Raw genomic sequence first — 15,764 nt, forward strand, 5'->3', positions numbered from 1 at the left:
ATATTGGATTGTCCACATCATGACTATTGTGAATAACAGTATGTAACAAACGTGAATGCTAGTACATCTGTGAAATCTTTATTTCAATTCTTTTGTAAAAATACTCAGAAGTGGGCTTTCTGGTAGTTCTTTTGTTATTTGTTAAGGAACTTCTGTACTATTTTCCACAAAGGTTAGACCACTGTGCGTTTCTACCATTTCCCATTTCTGCATATCCTCACCAAACCTTGTCTTTTGTTTTTAATCTTCATACAATGGAATATTTGCTGCCCTAAGAAAGAATAAAATTTCACAACATGCAATAGCATGGATGACCTTTGAAAACATGCTAAACTAGGCCAGTCACAGGACAAGTACTGCACGGCTCAAGTAATATGAAGGATATGAAATAGTCAGACAGCTAGAATCAGAAAGGGAAGTGGTGGTTTCCAAGGTCTTGGGGCAGTGGGAAATGGGACTTTACTAATGAGTGTGCATGCATTTCAATTGGTCAAGCTGGGTAAGTTCCAGAGATCTTCTGTACAACAGTGTGCCTGTAGTTAACAATACTTGATTTCGTGTTAAGTGTTCTTACCACAATAAAAGAATGTTTAAGTTAATATGAATTATCCAGAATCATAAAAGTTCAGATTCTGATTCAGTATATTTGGGTAGGGCTTAAAATTCAAAATTTCGAAAAAGCTCCTAGATGATGTAAATACTGCTGATGAATCACATATAAGTTAGCAAGGGTTCAGGTTAGAACTGAGTAGTTCCCATATCAACTGTGTATATGCCTCTCTTGGGGAACCAGCTATTGTAGCCCAAACCTTTAGTCTAATCTGCCAGAGAGCCCAGGAATATGTATTTTAAAACAAATCTCAGAAAGCATGATGTTGAACAAACTTATGTAATAACACGTAAAATAAGTCAGTATTGAACAGTGTCTCTTGTGCATCTCTGAATTGGAGAAGTTTGAAAGGTGGAGAGGAAGAATGGGTGTATTGAAACCATGGGCTGATATTTTAATGGGGCAAGAAGGTTTGTTTCCTTTTCCCTCTAGGCATTAACAGGGAAAACATACAAGTAATCTGAACCTGGTGATTGAATAAATAAGATTGCTTTAATTTTAAATAAACATTTGCAATTATTTCATGCTAGTCCTCATAAAGGATGACCCACTTAGACAGTCATCCTATGATGTTCAACTACACATAGGTTGTGCCTGCTATATCAGCTATCCCCTTTGTGGAATATATCTCAAACCATTACCCTATCCCCACCTCTCCTGAGTAAACTCTCCTCATCCTTCATGTGCTAGACCAAATGCTTCCGTTCCTTTCACTCCTAATTCTTCTGGCAGATAGGCACATTCATTTATTTATTCCAAAGCTTACAATTCTGCCAGGAAACATTCTAGACAATCCAGTACAGTGATGAGTAAGAATAGACAAAAGTTCTTGCTCTCTAGGACTTTGAATTGTAGTGGGAAAAGGATATATAGTTTAAAAGCAATCCAATAAATGAGATAATTTCAGATGATTATAAATTTTATGAAAGATAATATAGGAAAATATCATTTAGTAATGAACTTGAGTGAAGAATAAAAGCTATACTAATTAGCATCAACTCTGAATAGAAAAAATGTCAAAACTAGGTGCTAAGTTTCCTTTGTTGTCCCAAATCAGTTGGTCCAGAACTATTCATTGAAATGACTATTTCTTATACCCCTGCAGTGACTCCATCATTTTAATTCAAGTGCTTCCACAAGAAGATTCTGTTTCTGCACTTTCTTCCTTTATTCTATGTGTCTTTGTTTGCACTAATTCTTAATTACTGCAGCTTCATTGTAGGTCTTCTGAGAAATCAAATCCTCTCATTCTGAAATTCTGTAAGTTTGCCTTAACCATTCTAGTTCCTTTATATTGCCATATACATTTTAGAATCAGCATCTTGATTTTCACAAACACACCTACTGAACCTTTTGTTGGGATTGCATTTACTCCATAGATGAATTTGATGAGAACTGAAAAGTATTGAATATTCAAAATATCATATATATTGAATATTCAATGAGCATTGTATAATCTGTGATTTATGTATGTCTTAATATCTGTCAACGACCATGTCTAAATATGATCAGAGTTGATGAACTCAAAAGGCTTCTATAGCCTTGGCAACTCATGACTAGAGCCTAGGGTGATTACTGATGCCATAAACAAAAGTGTCAATTTGTTAAGTCAGCAACAGGAGTCACTGTGCACTTACTCCTCATGTAGAATCTCTGTCCTTAATGTGCTGTACATTGAGATTTAATGCTATAACTAGTACTCAAACAGTATTTTTACTTTGTGTTTCTATGTGGGTACAAACTGTTGAAATCTTTACTTAATATATGCTAAACTGATCTTCTGTATATAAAGAGAATCAAAAATGAATCTTGATGTGAATGGAAGGGGGGAGGGAGAGGGAAAGGGGAGGGTTGTGGGTGGGAGGGAAGTTATGGGGGGGAGCCATTGTAATCCATAAGCTGTACTTTGGAAATTTATATTCATTAAATAAAAGTTAAAACAAATCTGTCAACAATATGAAAAGATCTTAAAAATTTTGTAGGTAGTGTATAAAATTAAAATTAAATTGATTTATGGGGGCTGTGTTGTAGTACAGGGGGTTAAGCTATTTCCTGTGATTCCAACATTTGATATCAGAGTACTGGTTCCAGTCTGAGCTACTCTGCATCAGATCCAGCTCCCTGTTAATGCACCTGAAAAGGCAACAACAAGTGGGCCAACTACTTGAGACCCTGCCACCCACATGGGAGATCTGGAAGGAATTCTTGGCTCCTGGCCTTGGCCTGCCCGCCCTTTCCTGCCCAGTCTTTGGGGGAGTAAGCTTATGGGTGGAAGATCTCTTCCTCTGTCTTTCCTCTGTCTCTATCACTCGCCCTTTAAAATAAATTTTAAAAACCTTAAAAAATAAATTGGTTTCTGTATAATGAATTGGTTTTCAAAGATCATGATCATTCTAAAGATTTATTTACATAATTGTGATTTCTATTGATACATCTATTTTGTTCTTACTTTTCAACCCTTTGCATTTTCTAATCTCCTTTATCTTACTTAACTGGCTGGGCTCTCAATGTAATTTTGAACAAAATTGGAGGGTGGGGACCCTAATTCTAGAGGTAAAGTTTTCACCATGATGTTATCAATTTATTTTAATCAACTTTTATTTATTTATTTATTTTTAAGCTTTTATTTAGTAAATATAAATTTCCAAAGTACAGTTTATGGATTACAATGGCTTTCCCCCCCCCATAACTTCCCTCCTACCCACACCCCTCCCATCTCCCGCTCTCTCTCCCATTCCCTTCACATCAAGATTCATTTTCAATTATCTTTATACGCAGAAGATCATTTTAATATATATTAAGTAAAGATTTCATCAGTTTGCAACCACACAGAACATAAAATGTAAAATACTGTTTGAGTACTAGTTATAGCATTAATTCACATTGAACAACACATTAAGGACAGAGATCCTACATGAGGAGTAAGTGCACAGTGACTCCTGTTGTTGACAAAACAGTTGACACTCTTGTTTATGGCGTCAGTAATCTCCCTAGGCTCTAGTCATGAGTTGCCAAGGCCATGGAAGCCTTTTGAGTTTGCTGACTCCTTTTATTTATTTATTTAAAGAATTATTTGTTATTTGAAAGTCAGAGTTACAGAGAGAGAAGAGACACAGAGAGAGAGGTATCTTCCATCCACTGGTTCACTTTCCAAATGGCTGCAATGGCTGGGGCTGTGCCACAAGCTTCTTCTGAGTCTGTCATGTGGATACAGGGACCAAAGGACATGGGCCATCTTCCATTGCTTTTCCAGGCCATTAGCAGGGAGCTGGCTCAGAAGTGGAGCAGCCGGTACTTGAACCAGCTGACATAATGGGATGCCAGCACTGCAGACAGAAGCTCAACCTGCTTCACCACAGCACTGGCCCCTATTCTATTTATTTTTTAATATTGATTTATATTTTTGAAAAGCAGAATGATAGAGAGAGAAAAGAGAGAAAGAAGTTTTCTATTCACTGATTCAACAGTGCTGGGCCAGGATGAAGCCAGGAGCCCAGGAATTCTATCCAGGTCTTCTTTGTGGGTGGCAGGGATCCAAGTAATTGAGGCACCATTCACTGCCTTCCCTGGAACATTAGCAGGACGCACTATCAGAAACAGAGTAGCTGGGGCATGAACCAGCACTCTGATTTGGGTTGTGGGTATTCCAAGAAATGGCTTAACCTGCTGTGCCACAATCCCTGTCCCTCAACTTTGTATTTTACAATAGTATTAGATTTACAGAAAAGTTTCAGACAGAGTTCCTGTATATCCACACGTAGTTTCCCATTAACATCTCATGTTAGTACTGCACATTTGTCACAATTAATGAACTGATACTGATACAATTAACTGATCCATACTTTATTCAGATTTCCTTAGCTTTTGCCCAATGCTCTATTTCTACCCAGGATACCACAGAACATTTGTCAACATGTCTTCTTAGATCTTTTTTGGCTGTGACTATTCCTCAGCCTTTATACGTTTCTGATGACTTTAATTGTTTTAAAGTGTACAGATTTCGCAGTTAATTCTCAAAGTACAACTTGTGTGTGTATGTGGGTACAAACTGTTGAAATCTGTACTTAACATAGAGTTGGTTCTCTGTATATAAAATTAAACTAAAAATGAACCATAATGAAGAAGGGGCTGGAAGAGGGAGCAGGATGTGGGACAGGAGTAGGGGTGGGAGGGTGGGTATGGGGGAAAGAACCACTATATTCCTAAAGTTGTACTTATGAAAAATAGATTCATTCAATAAAAGATTTAAAAGAATAAAGTGTACAGGTTAAGTGTTTTGTAAACTGTCTTCAATTGAATTGCCTGATGTTTTCATCACAATTAAACAAGTAAATGTAGGTTTTGGAGGAAGATCACACAGGTAAAGTACTAGGCTTATAATTCACATCAAAAGTACATATTATCTATAAGAGTGGGAATAAGAGAGTGAGAAGATGACTTATAGAATGGCAGATGTCCTAAACAGCACTCTGGCCTCAGAATCAGCCTGTAAGGCATTTGGATCTGGCTGAAGAGCCCATGAGAGTATTTTAGGCATGGAAACCCAAGACACTCTGGCAAAAAAGAAAAAAAAAAATCCTAAATGAAAGATCTCTGAGTGAGATCCCAGTGGAAAGAACGGGCCATCAAAGAAGGAGGTACCTTTTTCTGAAGGGAGGAGAGAACTTCCACTTTGACTATGACCTTGTCTAAATAAGATTGGAGTTGGTGAACTCAAAAGGCTTCTTCAGCCTTGGCAACTCATGACTAGAGCCTAGGATGATTACTGACGCCGTAAACAAGAGTGTCAATTGTTAAGTCAACAACAGGAGTCACTGTGCATTTACTCCCCATGTAGGATCTCTGTCCTTAATGTGTTGTTCAATGTGAATTAATGCTATAACTCAATTTTAATAAAATTATACTCAATTTTAATAAAATTATACTCAATAATAAAATTATACTCAATTTTAATAAAATTATACTCAATTTTAATAAAATTATACTCAATTTTAATAAAATCCAGTATATTTTTCATCAATTTTCCTGCTGTTATATTTGAACACTCATTGCCAAATCCAAGATCATGAACATTTTCTTCAGTAAGTGTTATAGTTTTTGTGTTTTTATTTAGGACAACGATTATCCTGAGTTTTTAATATTTGTGTATAACATATCCTCTATATGTAGGTTTACTTTTTGCTGAATGTCCAATTGTTTCAATACCATATCGTTAATAGATTGTAATTAACCCTTTCACAGATATCAGTCAGCTATATTGTGTCATTGTGTTTATGGAATCTCTAGTCTTTTTTTCTGATCTACATGCTTATTATTTTGCTAACATCCTGCTGCCTGGATCACTGTAGCTTTGCCAGAAATTTTGAGGTTGCAGTGTCAATCCTCTGACTTTGTTCTTCAATATTTTTTTTTTAATATTTTAATTTTTTTTACAGGCAGGGTTAGACAGTGAGAGAGAGACAGACAGAGAGAAAGGTCTTCCCTCCATTGGTTCACCTCCCAAATGGCCGCCACGGCCAGCGCGCTGTGCCGATCCGAAGCCAGGAGCCAGGTGCTTCCTCCTGGTCTCCCATGTGGGTGCAGGGCCCAAGGACCTGGGCCATCCTCCACTGCACTCCCGGTCCACAGCAGAGAGCTGGACTGGAAGAGGAGCAACCGGGACAGAATCCGGCGCCCCAACTGGGACTAGAACCCGGGGTGCCGGCACCGCAGGCGGAGGATTAGTCAAGTGAGCCACAGCACCAGCCCACAATATGGTTTTGACTACCCAGAGTTGTTGCCTTTCTATATAAATTTTAGAATAATTTTGTCAATATATGTAAAACACTTTGCTGGGATTTTTAATGGAATTCCATTGAGTCTGTAGATTATGTTGGGAAGAACTAGTGTTTTAACAATACGGAGTCTTCCAGTCCACGAATGCAGATACCTCTCCTTTGTTTAGTTGTTTCTCTATTCTTTCATCAGTCTTTTGTAGAAGTCTACATAGATCCTGAAAAATAGTTTGTTAAATTTATACCTAAATTTTAATTTCTGAATGCTGTTATAAATGGTACTGGTTTGTAAAATTGCACATTCCTATTGTTTATTGCTGATATACAATAATCTAGCTTTTTTATATATGGACCTTGTATCTTGAACTTGAGACCATATTGTACTATTTCATATAACTTTTTCTGGTTTCTTTTTTTAATGACTTCCTATTAATTTTTGTATCATATTTTTCTTCTCTAACAACTCTTCTTTAGTTGCTATTTCTACTAAAAGTATTCTCTCATATCTAACTGAATAATTGTTTTCTCTTTTTTGACATTTTAATCTCTCAACATTTCTTGTTTTCAGAGTATATGTATCTTTGTTATGTCTCTGTACTCTATGTGGGAGACTATCCTTATGCTTAATGAGTAGCATGTGTTGTGGTGGTGGGTTAAACCACTGGAAACTTACTTTAAGGAGCTGTTTAATGCCTAATTCCCTACCATGTTCATTGCTGTGTGTGCATAGTGTGTTCTGTGAGATTTTCTTTTTTTTTTATTAAGATTTTATTTATTTATTTGAGAGGTAGAGTTACAGACAGTGAGAGGGAGCAACAGAGAGAAACGTCTTCTGTCCATTGGTTCACCCTCAATGGCCGCAATGGTCGGAGCTGCATCAATCCGAAGCCAGGAGCCAGGTGCCTTTTCCCGTTCTCGCACATGGGTGCAGGGGCCCAAGGATTTGGGACATCTTCTACTGCTCCCAGGCCACAGCAGAAACTGGATTGGAAGAGGAACAACTGGGACTAGAACCTGGCGCCCATATGGGATGCCGGTGCCACAGGTGGAGAATTAACCTACTGAGCCACAGCTCCAGCCCCCTGTGTGATTTTCTATCTAAATTATCAATCTCAATCTTTAATTTTTCTTAAGTTTCTGTAGTAATATAACATGACTAATGACAAAAGTAAAAACATATTCCCATTATTAATTTTAATTAATGATACAGGAAATAAATATTTTAAATGCATCAGGCAATGAAATTTTAAAATATTTTCCCATAGGTCATGTTGTCTTATTTAACCACTTTAATTTTTATTCCATGCTCATTTCATATATATAACAGTTAATGCAGAACAGCTTGGCAAAACATAAATTCTAGCCAGTAGAGACAATTTGGTTTATTGCCTTCTGTTTCTGTGTTGTGCAGGAAAATTTAATATTCATGATATCACAGAACCAAATACAATAATTCCTTCTCAGTTTAGGAGATTACAATTTATATTACATGCTCTTTCTGGAGGCCACATAATTATGTGTGGACAGAATGCATTAAGTATTTCTTCCCATAGTTAGTTCACACAATTTCCACCAAATGCACAATAATCAATTTTACCAATTATTCTTACATTGAATATCCACTTTGAATCCATCAAAAACCATTTATGAATCAATTTATCTGCTTTTTTATTTTCAATATGATTTTTATATCTGAACTAGTGATTATAATGGTTATTCAATTGTCTGGAAATTTGAAAAGGAAACAGAAAACACAAGAGAGAATATTTAAGAAACATCACAGTCCAGACTGGCCAGGACTCCAACTGGCACTCTGATGTGGGATGTTGGCACCCCAAATGCAGCAGCTTGACCTGCTGCGCCACAATGCCTGTCCAATGACCAGGATTTTTATAACATGAAATAAAATTTAAAAATTAACATATACTAAAAATAGCATGGTAATTTTCTCATGAAACTTTTGTTTCAGGTATATATGTTAAGTATACAAGTATTGTGCATGAGTTAATTATGTATGATGTATTTTTTAAGCATTATCAACTGTGGTTAAAAAATGTTTGAAAGCCACTATAACATTGGGTACCAGTTAAAAAAAAAAAAGAAACCATTTTTCTGTCTGAATCAGTCAAGAGTGCAATCTGAGAGCATGTGAATATTATTCACATCTTAGATTCCCAAATCTTCCTGGGACTATCTTCATGGATTGGTAGGCACTTTCCTAGAACAACATGATTGGAAGGCATGTTTCAATTTAGAGTATAGTCATGTTGTATAAAAAAAAAAAAACTGAAAAATTTTATCTGTTTCACATATACTTTAAAATGTTAGTAGATAAAATGTGTAATCTCTTTAAGAATAGCAACTCCTTGTCTCAATAGTATATGTAGCACCATCAGGAAAAGAGTTCAGAGCACTGTGCATAAAGTTAGTTCACCTAATCTAAAAACTTGCTATGTGGCAATGCAATTTTAATCCTTATACATATAGTCACACAATTAACTGAGAAAACCTATAACATGGACACTTTTGTTGCATTTTATGGGTATAGGAAAGGAAGCTGAGAATGACACAGCCAGAAGGAGGCTGGATCCACGCCCAACAACTGGTTCCAAAGTCTCGGCTTTTCCTTACTCCTCGGTGCAGCAGATTCCAGCCCTTCTCAGTCAGTAGCTTAAAAGAGGTAAATAGAGCAATCTTTTTATTGTCCAGGTACAAGGATTTCTGGACTGGAAATATGTGGCCTCAAGAGAGCAAGCTTTGTATTTTCAGCCCTGCTTGAACAGTGATAGGAGATGTCCTAGAACTCTTAACTTGATGACCTGGGAGTTTACTTGTAGCAAAAGGCCATCAAGTGTCCACACTGGATGGTCCAGTGCATGTGGTTATGGTATTTTGGGCTAGTGAGACGATCAAAGAGTTTCAAAACTCGTTACACATTTTTGAAATGTGAGTGGTTGAAGGATTGCATATCACAAAATGCCTCGGATTTCCAGACTAACCCTTTGAAAACGAGATCATGAGGCTAGATCCACCATACTTATCAAAATTGAGCCAGGTACTCTGAAAATCCATAAATTGGGTCAATAATTTCCTTTTCCTTCCTGTCATAATTGGGCATGACATTATTTTAGAGTGTCTATTTTATCCCAGGAATTATTCAATTTGACATAAAGTGCTCAATATAACCAATATTGGTCTTTCATGTAGTGTATTAATCAAATCAGTCCATGGTAAATCTAATTAACAAATGGGTGTCAGTTACAGTGGGTTAACCTGGAAAAGCTTTGTTTTTTGGTCCTGTAAAATCAAGTGTGAATTTGGGCACATCTCTAGGCAGCTGTCTACCATGTGATGCTCTAGGATCCGGGCTGCTTTCTTTTTGTGATGTCAACTGCTGCTTCTGGAATCATGGAACCAGAGCAAAGAGAAGTTACAACCCTCTGTAGATTAGTGTTCCTAACAGACTTAAACAGGGGGCAGACACATGTATTTATATAGTAGAAAATATGGAATTATTCCAATAATTAGAAAAATTAATTTTATGAACCCTATTTATGCATTTAAAAAAGCTAAAACTAAGACAATTGTCTAGTGGAAAATATACTTAGGAGAATGTTTAACATATTATATGATTTTAAGTTTGAGTAAAGGTTTCTCAACCCTGATACTATTTACTGTTTGTTTCAGATAGTTCTTTCTTATATGGGGCTGTTCTGTACATTGTATGGTGCATAGTAGCATCACTAGTCTTTACCCACTAGATACTAGTAGTCACCTTCCCCCACCCCAGATATGACAACCAAAAGCAACTCCAGACATTGCCAAATGCTTCTTGGAGGGGGGTTGAGGTGTGGGACGGGAGTATACAATCATCCTTGGTTGAAAATTACAGTTTGGAACCATCCACCATGCCATATTCAACAATAAATCATGTTGCTGACTCAGTAACATATACATGTGTATATTGTGGGGAGCAACTCGGACTAGACTAAGTTACTGGAATTAAGACTTATTCTATGCATCTGCTCTCCCACAATATGGCGCTGGGAGAGGAGGAAACAGCTTCTACACAGCTGCCTCCAGTTCAACCAATAAACAGCAGGACCTGCTCCTGATTGGAGGAGAGCAGCGTACTCGGCGTGTGGGTAGCAGAGTTGGGATTGGTGGAAGAGGACTATAAAGGAGGAGAGAGACAACATGCACCAGGAACATCTAAGAGGAACACCTGTGCAGCCCCCGAGAGAGCCGGCCAGCGGTGTGCCGCTCCTCCGCGCAAGTGGGGAAAGTGGCAGGGGGAACCGCCCTTCCACGGAGGTGGAAGGGACAGTAGCCAACCCGGGAAGAACCAGCAGCAAACCCGGGGAGGGCCGAGCAGACAAAAGAACAGCGCAGGGTCCTGTGTCGTTCCTCCACGAAGAGGGGGAGCGACATATATACTTTACAAAATATGGACTTCATCACAGTTAGTGAAATAATTCAAAGAGAAATGCATTCTCATATTAAATGTGTGAGGAAACAAGTTGAAAAAGGTGAAATGCTACAGAATGAGTACATGTCAGGGAGACAGCTGAGTCCAAGCCCTCTCACTCAAGATTCATAAATTTCCTCTACAGGTGTTTATTGAGTACCTCCTATGAAATAGGAACTGTTATAAGTTACAGAAGAGACAAAGATAAAAAATCTGGCCTCTGTTCTCAGTAGACTCACAGTCTAGTGGGTAAAGAGGGACATTAACATAAAATTACATTGGAGATCATTAAAGTAAGTGCTATGATAGAAGGGCATACAATGTTTCACAGGGAGATACCTCACCCACAGAAACTTCAGCAAAGCAATTAAAACACTACAACACAAAGGAGGGAATAATAGGAAGTAATGGAACAAAGAATGCTGAATTTAATTTGAGTCACCTGGAAAAAAACTAACTGAAATGCAGAGGACCATGGGGCAGATCAAGAGGAAAGGAAGGGGCTGGCACTGTGACATAGGGGGTAAAGCTGCCGCCTGCAGAGCTGACATCCCATATGGGTGCAGGTTCGAGTCCCTGCTGTTCCACTTCTGATCCAGCTCTCTGCTATGGCCTGGGAAAGTGGTGGAAGATGGCCCATGTCCTTGGGCCCCTGCACCCACATGGGAGACCTGAAAGAGGCTCCTGGCTTTGGATCGGCCCAGCTCCGGCTGTTGTGGTCTATTGGGAAGTGAACCAGCAGATGGAAGACCTCTCTCTCTGCCTCTGCCTCTCTAACTCTGCCGTTCAAATAATAAATAAATCTTAAAAAAAAAAGAGGAAAAGGAGAGAGGAAAAGGCATTCTGAGCTGTGGGAGGGAAGAATTATGGAAAATGCTGCTAAGCCCTAAACATGCAGGCAGGTACTATCTAAAGAGTTTACTTACTTCATAGGGTTTTATAATATGGATTCCAGTGTATCTCTAAACTGAAAGGAGAAATCATTATACAGAAAGTGATCAAGGATTTTTTAAAAAGTTCAAACTATATGAAAAATCAGAATAAAGTAGATGAGTGAGAACCATATGAAGAGTCATGATTTGTATAAATAATACACAATATTATTGTTAAAATGTGTTTTGAGCCTCAATGCACAGCTCATGTGTCCATGTGTTGAACTATGCTCATCTGAATCTAAATTTTGTCTTTGCATCAACTCTGTCTTAATATTTAAGTAGCTCAATTATTTTTCAGTTTAAGGAAGTTGCTTTTTAAAGAGTAGAAGTTCATTAGCATAAATATGATACTTTGTCAACGTATGATTTAATAAGTTTGCCAATTAAGTGACTACAAGCTACACAATGTATGCTAGACATACTTAGCTCTGTCAACTCCCACTCATGATACTCGGTGTTATAGAATAAAAACTTGTTTTAAATTCCGTGCTTTGAAACTGGAGAAGTAGAAAAGGTCATTTTCTCAAGCATGAAGATCTCAGGCCTTAATGCTCTTCACCCTTCAGTAGGAATCTGTTCTCCTTTGCTCATATCATGCTGCTTCCTCTGTCACCAACCTTTGCAAAATACAAATAGTGGCTCATCCATTTTTTTAAAGATTTATTAATTTATTTGAAAGTCAGAATTACACACAGAGAGAAGGAGAGGCAGAGAGAGAGAGAGAGAGAGAGAGAGAGAGAGGTCTTCCATCTGCTGGTTCACTCTCCAATTGGCCACAACGGCCGGAGGTGAGCCGAACCATAGCAAGGAGCCAGGAGCTTCTTGTGGGCCTTCCCATGTGGGTGCAGGGGCCCAAGGAACTGGGCCATCTTTTACTGCTTTCCCAGGCCATAGCAGAGAGCTAGGTTGGATGTGGAGCAGCCAGGACTCGAACTGGAGCCCATATGGGGTGCCGGCACTGCAGGCGGAGGCTTTACCTGCTATACCACAGTGCCAGGCCCTCATCATTTTCCTGTCCCTATGGCATGTTCCTCTTGCCCACAGTCAAAAGACCTGCTCCTGTCTGTTTACCTGATAACACCTTTACCCCTTACCCAACTTTTCCTGATCTGAGGCAAAGAAATCAGGGCCTGCTGTCTCCCTCTCTTACCATTCATGGGTCACAGTCAGTACTTGTAGCATATCTTGTGGTTGAGAATAATAATTTTCCAGACTGACTCACCTCACATCTGTTTTCCCTCCTTGTCCCCTGAAAAGAAAAAACTTAATGTTAGAGGGGAAGCACTTGCAGACTCTATTTGATTAATATTGTAAGAGTAAAATTTGAAAACTCCAAAGTAAAGGAATCTATGCACAGGAGGAGTAATGTCAACAGAAGTAGGGCACCTGGGGAAAGAGATGAGGGCAGAGACTTTCAGTTTCTTGTGACGTGGGGCAGGAATGAGGCAGAAGTGGCTATCTGAGAAAAAACAAGTTTCTCTGAGTTGAATTGCCCAGAGGTCCCCCCTTGGGTACCAGGGAAGTCCCATGAGCTAGGCATTTGGAGAACTTCTTGAGATATGGAAATGAATGTGAGTACAGTACAGTGATATGAAAGGTGGAGGAAAATTTTTAACATTTAAGAAGCAAAGAGGGAAGAGAGGAGAAGCAGCTTCAAGGGCACTCAGAGAATCTGGGAAAGCAAAATGGACACAATGAGCATTTAGGCCTCTGGCTCAACCAGACTTTAATGACAAGAGGCTCAGTACAGTATCTAGCTAAAGCGCAGTGTAGGGCAGAAAGCTCAGTTTTGCCACAACTGTCAATGATACCTGGGAGAAATAATTTCCCTCTAAGCCTCTTCAACCCTGTGCTGTGGAACTCTCCTGAGCATCCAATAAAAGCTTTCTGAGTTGTTATACAAGAGTTGACACAGAGTGAATGCTCAAGAAGTGACATGCTCTTCCAGTCTTACAATGACAGGAAGGACGTGGCTGTGGGCTGGTGCATAGTGTACGAAAGCACAGGCTGTAAGGCAATTAAAACTGTAGTCAAATCTGATCCGATCTGGACCTACAATGGAGTCAGATCTGCTCCTTGCAAATCTGGGATCTTGATTATGCTAGGTAACCTTTGTAAGTCTGCTTTCTCCTCTCTAAAATAGGCTTAAAATATATCTCAAAGTGGTGTCATAAGTATTAATGATTAGATACACTGTATTTGTAGCTCAGCATATTTCTTGCGCAGATGAAGGGCATTAAATTCTAGTTAATGTAATGAGGAACTCAGGAGTTTTGTGTATAGACTTTGTCCTTGCTCGACCTTTCTCAGGCTCATGATTTATGAAATGATGTAGTTCCATAAAAATGTATCGTTCTTATTATGAGTTAGGAACTGAGCTAGACGAGTGAACTTTTCTCTTTAAAGATTTATTTATTTATTTGATAGGCAGAGTTACAGAGAGACAAAGGCAGAGGCAGAGGCAGAGCGAGAAGTCTTCTATCCACTGGTTCTCTCTTCAGTCGCTGCAATGGCTGGCGCTGGGCCAATCTGAAACCAGAAGCCAGGAGCTTCCTCAGGGTCCAAGGACAGGGGCCCAAGAACCTGGACCATCTTCCACTGCTTTCCCAGGCCATAGCAGAGAGCTGGACCAGAAGTGGAGCACTTGGGACTTGAACCAGCACCCATATGGGATGCGGCACTGCGGGTGGTGGCTTTACCTGCTAAGCCACAGCCCAGACCCATGAGTGAACTTTAAGAGATATAGATATAATACTTATCTTCTAAGTATTGCCAGTCTTTTGGGTGAGCAGAGATGTATAAATTTGCAATAAAATGATCTAGTTGCAAAAGGAGGGAAGGGAGAATTAATTCTCAGCAGAGAGATCTTCATGTTCCCAGAAAACTAAATCTCAAAAGATGAGTAGCATTTTGAAGGCATAAAATTGGAGGAAGTTTGCTTTAGGGAGTTAGAGTGGTTGTGCACCAACACTAGCTGTGAAACTGCTTGATGTATTTGGAGAATGATTTCGGATGTGTGCGGTATATATGTGTGTGCTTGTGGTCATGAGGGTTGGGGTTGCTGTAAATAATTATATACTTGCTTCTAATTTTTGAATATTCCTACTTTAATGATAGGAACTACATCCCATTCAATTGTACATATCACACAAATTGGCATTCCCTTGCACAGGGTAAGCTAACATGAAATGAATTAAGTTGAAGATGTTTTCTCATTAGATGCTAACTTCCCAAATACCCTAAGGTTTTTGCCTTTTTACATGATGGATTTATTTGATAGAGCCATCTCAACTAGTATGCTTAGATGTCTTGCTGCCAGAGTTTCAGAAATAACAATAATTTGAAGTTTTAAATTTTCATATCAATTTACTTGGCTTTAAATAATTCATCTTTCACACTAGTTTCAGTCAAATGTGCAGCATTCTATCTTCCTCCCAAATGTTTTGTTCTGGTTGGTGATGAGGTTTCTTTCTGTTAGGAGCAGTAATAAAGGAGCATTCCTCTACCTTTTTGAGTGAAGGGCTATGGCAGCACAGGGTGGAGAAGGGATCACTGCCAGTAAAAGGAGGGAACTGAGCCAGACACACGAGGAAGAAGGGTGAAAGGGGGAAAGACTGGGAACCAATATCTTCATCAAATGAGATCAGGTGGATCATTCTGAACTGATCTACATATTAATGCAAGAGGAAGAGGGAAAAAAAGGATGAGCAATAGAAGAGCAAGGGGATATTGTTTAAGTGTTGGACAGGCAAAAGCGTATTTTAGAATTATGTTGGGTGGTGTTAGAGGAAACCAATCCTGAAATGTATTTGGAATAAATTTTGTTCCAGCAATACTCAAACAAAGAAAAATTTTGAAACTCAAAGGATTATTACTTCAATATTTACATTTTACTATTATATTGTCAGCTTGATTTTTGGATGATTTTCTTGGATCATTAGGTTTTCCTTGCTATTGCAGCATTCCCTTCAACTCCC

General features: G+C 38.7%; 2 long non-coding RNA genes across 2 annotated transcripts in view; one reads left to right on the top strand and one right to left on the bottom strand.

Moving 5' to 3' along the window:
• The window catches only part of LOC138849782 (uncharacterized), an 18,640-nt gene extending 4,022 nt beyond the window's left edge, over positions 1-14,618 (top strand). The window contains exon 2 of the long non-coding RNA XR_011388944.1: positions 8,933-14,618. This is a non-coding gene — a long non-coding RNA (uncharacterized lncRNA). The remainder of the gene's footprint in view (positions 1-8,932) is intronic.
• The window catches only part of LOC127493123 (uncharacterized), a 55,118-nt gene continuing 44,257 nt past the window's right edge, over positions 4,904-15,764 (bottom strand). Inside the window, exons 6-7 of the long non-coding RNA XR_011388943.1 lie at positions 13,010-13,036; positions 4,904-7,365 (exon numbers count right to left, since the gene is read on the bottom strand). This is a non-coding gene — a long non-coding RNA (uncharacterized lncRNA). The remainder of the gene's footprint in view (positions 7,366-13,009; positions 13,037-15,764) is intronic.

This window comes from Oryctolagus cuniculus, chromosome 5 (genome assembly GCF_964237555.1).
Source record: "Oryctolagus cuniculus chromosome 5, mOryCun1.1, whole genome shotgun sequence".
Lineage (NCBI taxonomy): Eukaryota > Metazoa > Chordata > Mammalia > Lagomorpha > Leporidae > Oryctolagus > Oryctolagus cuniculus.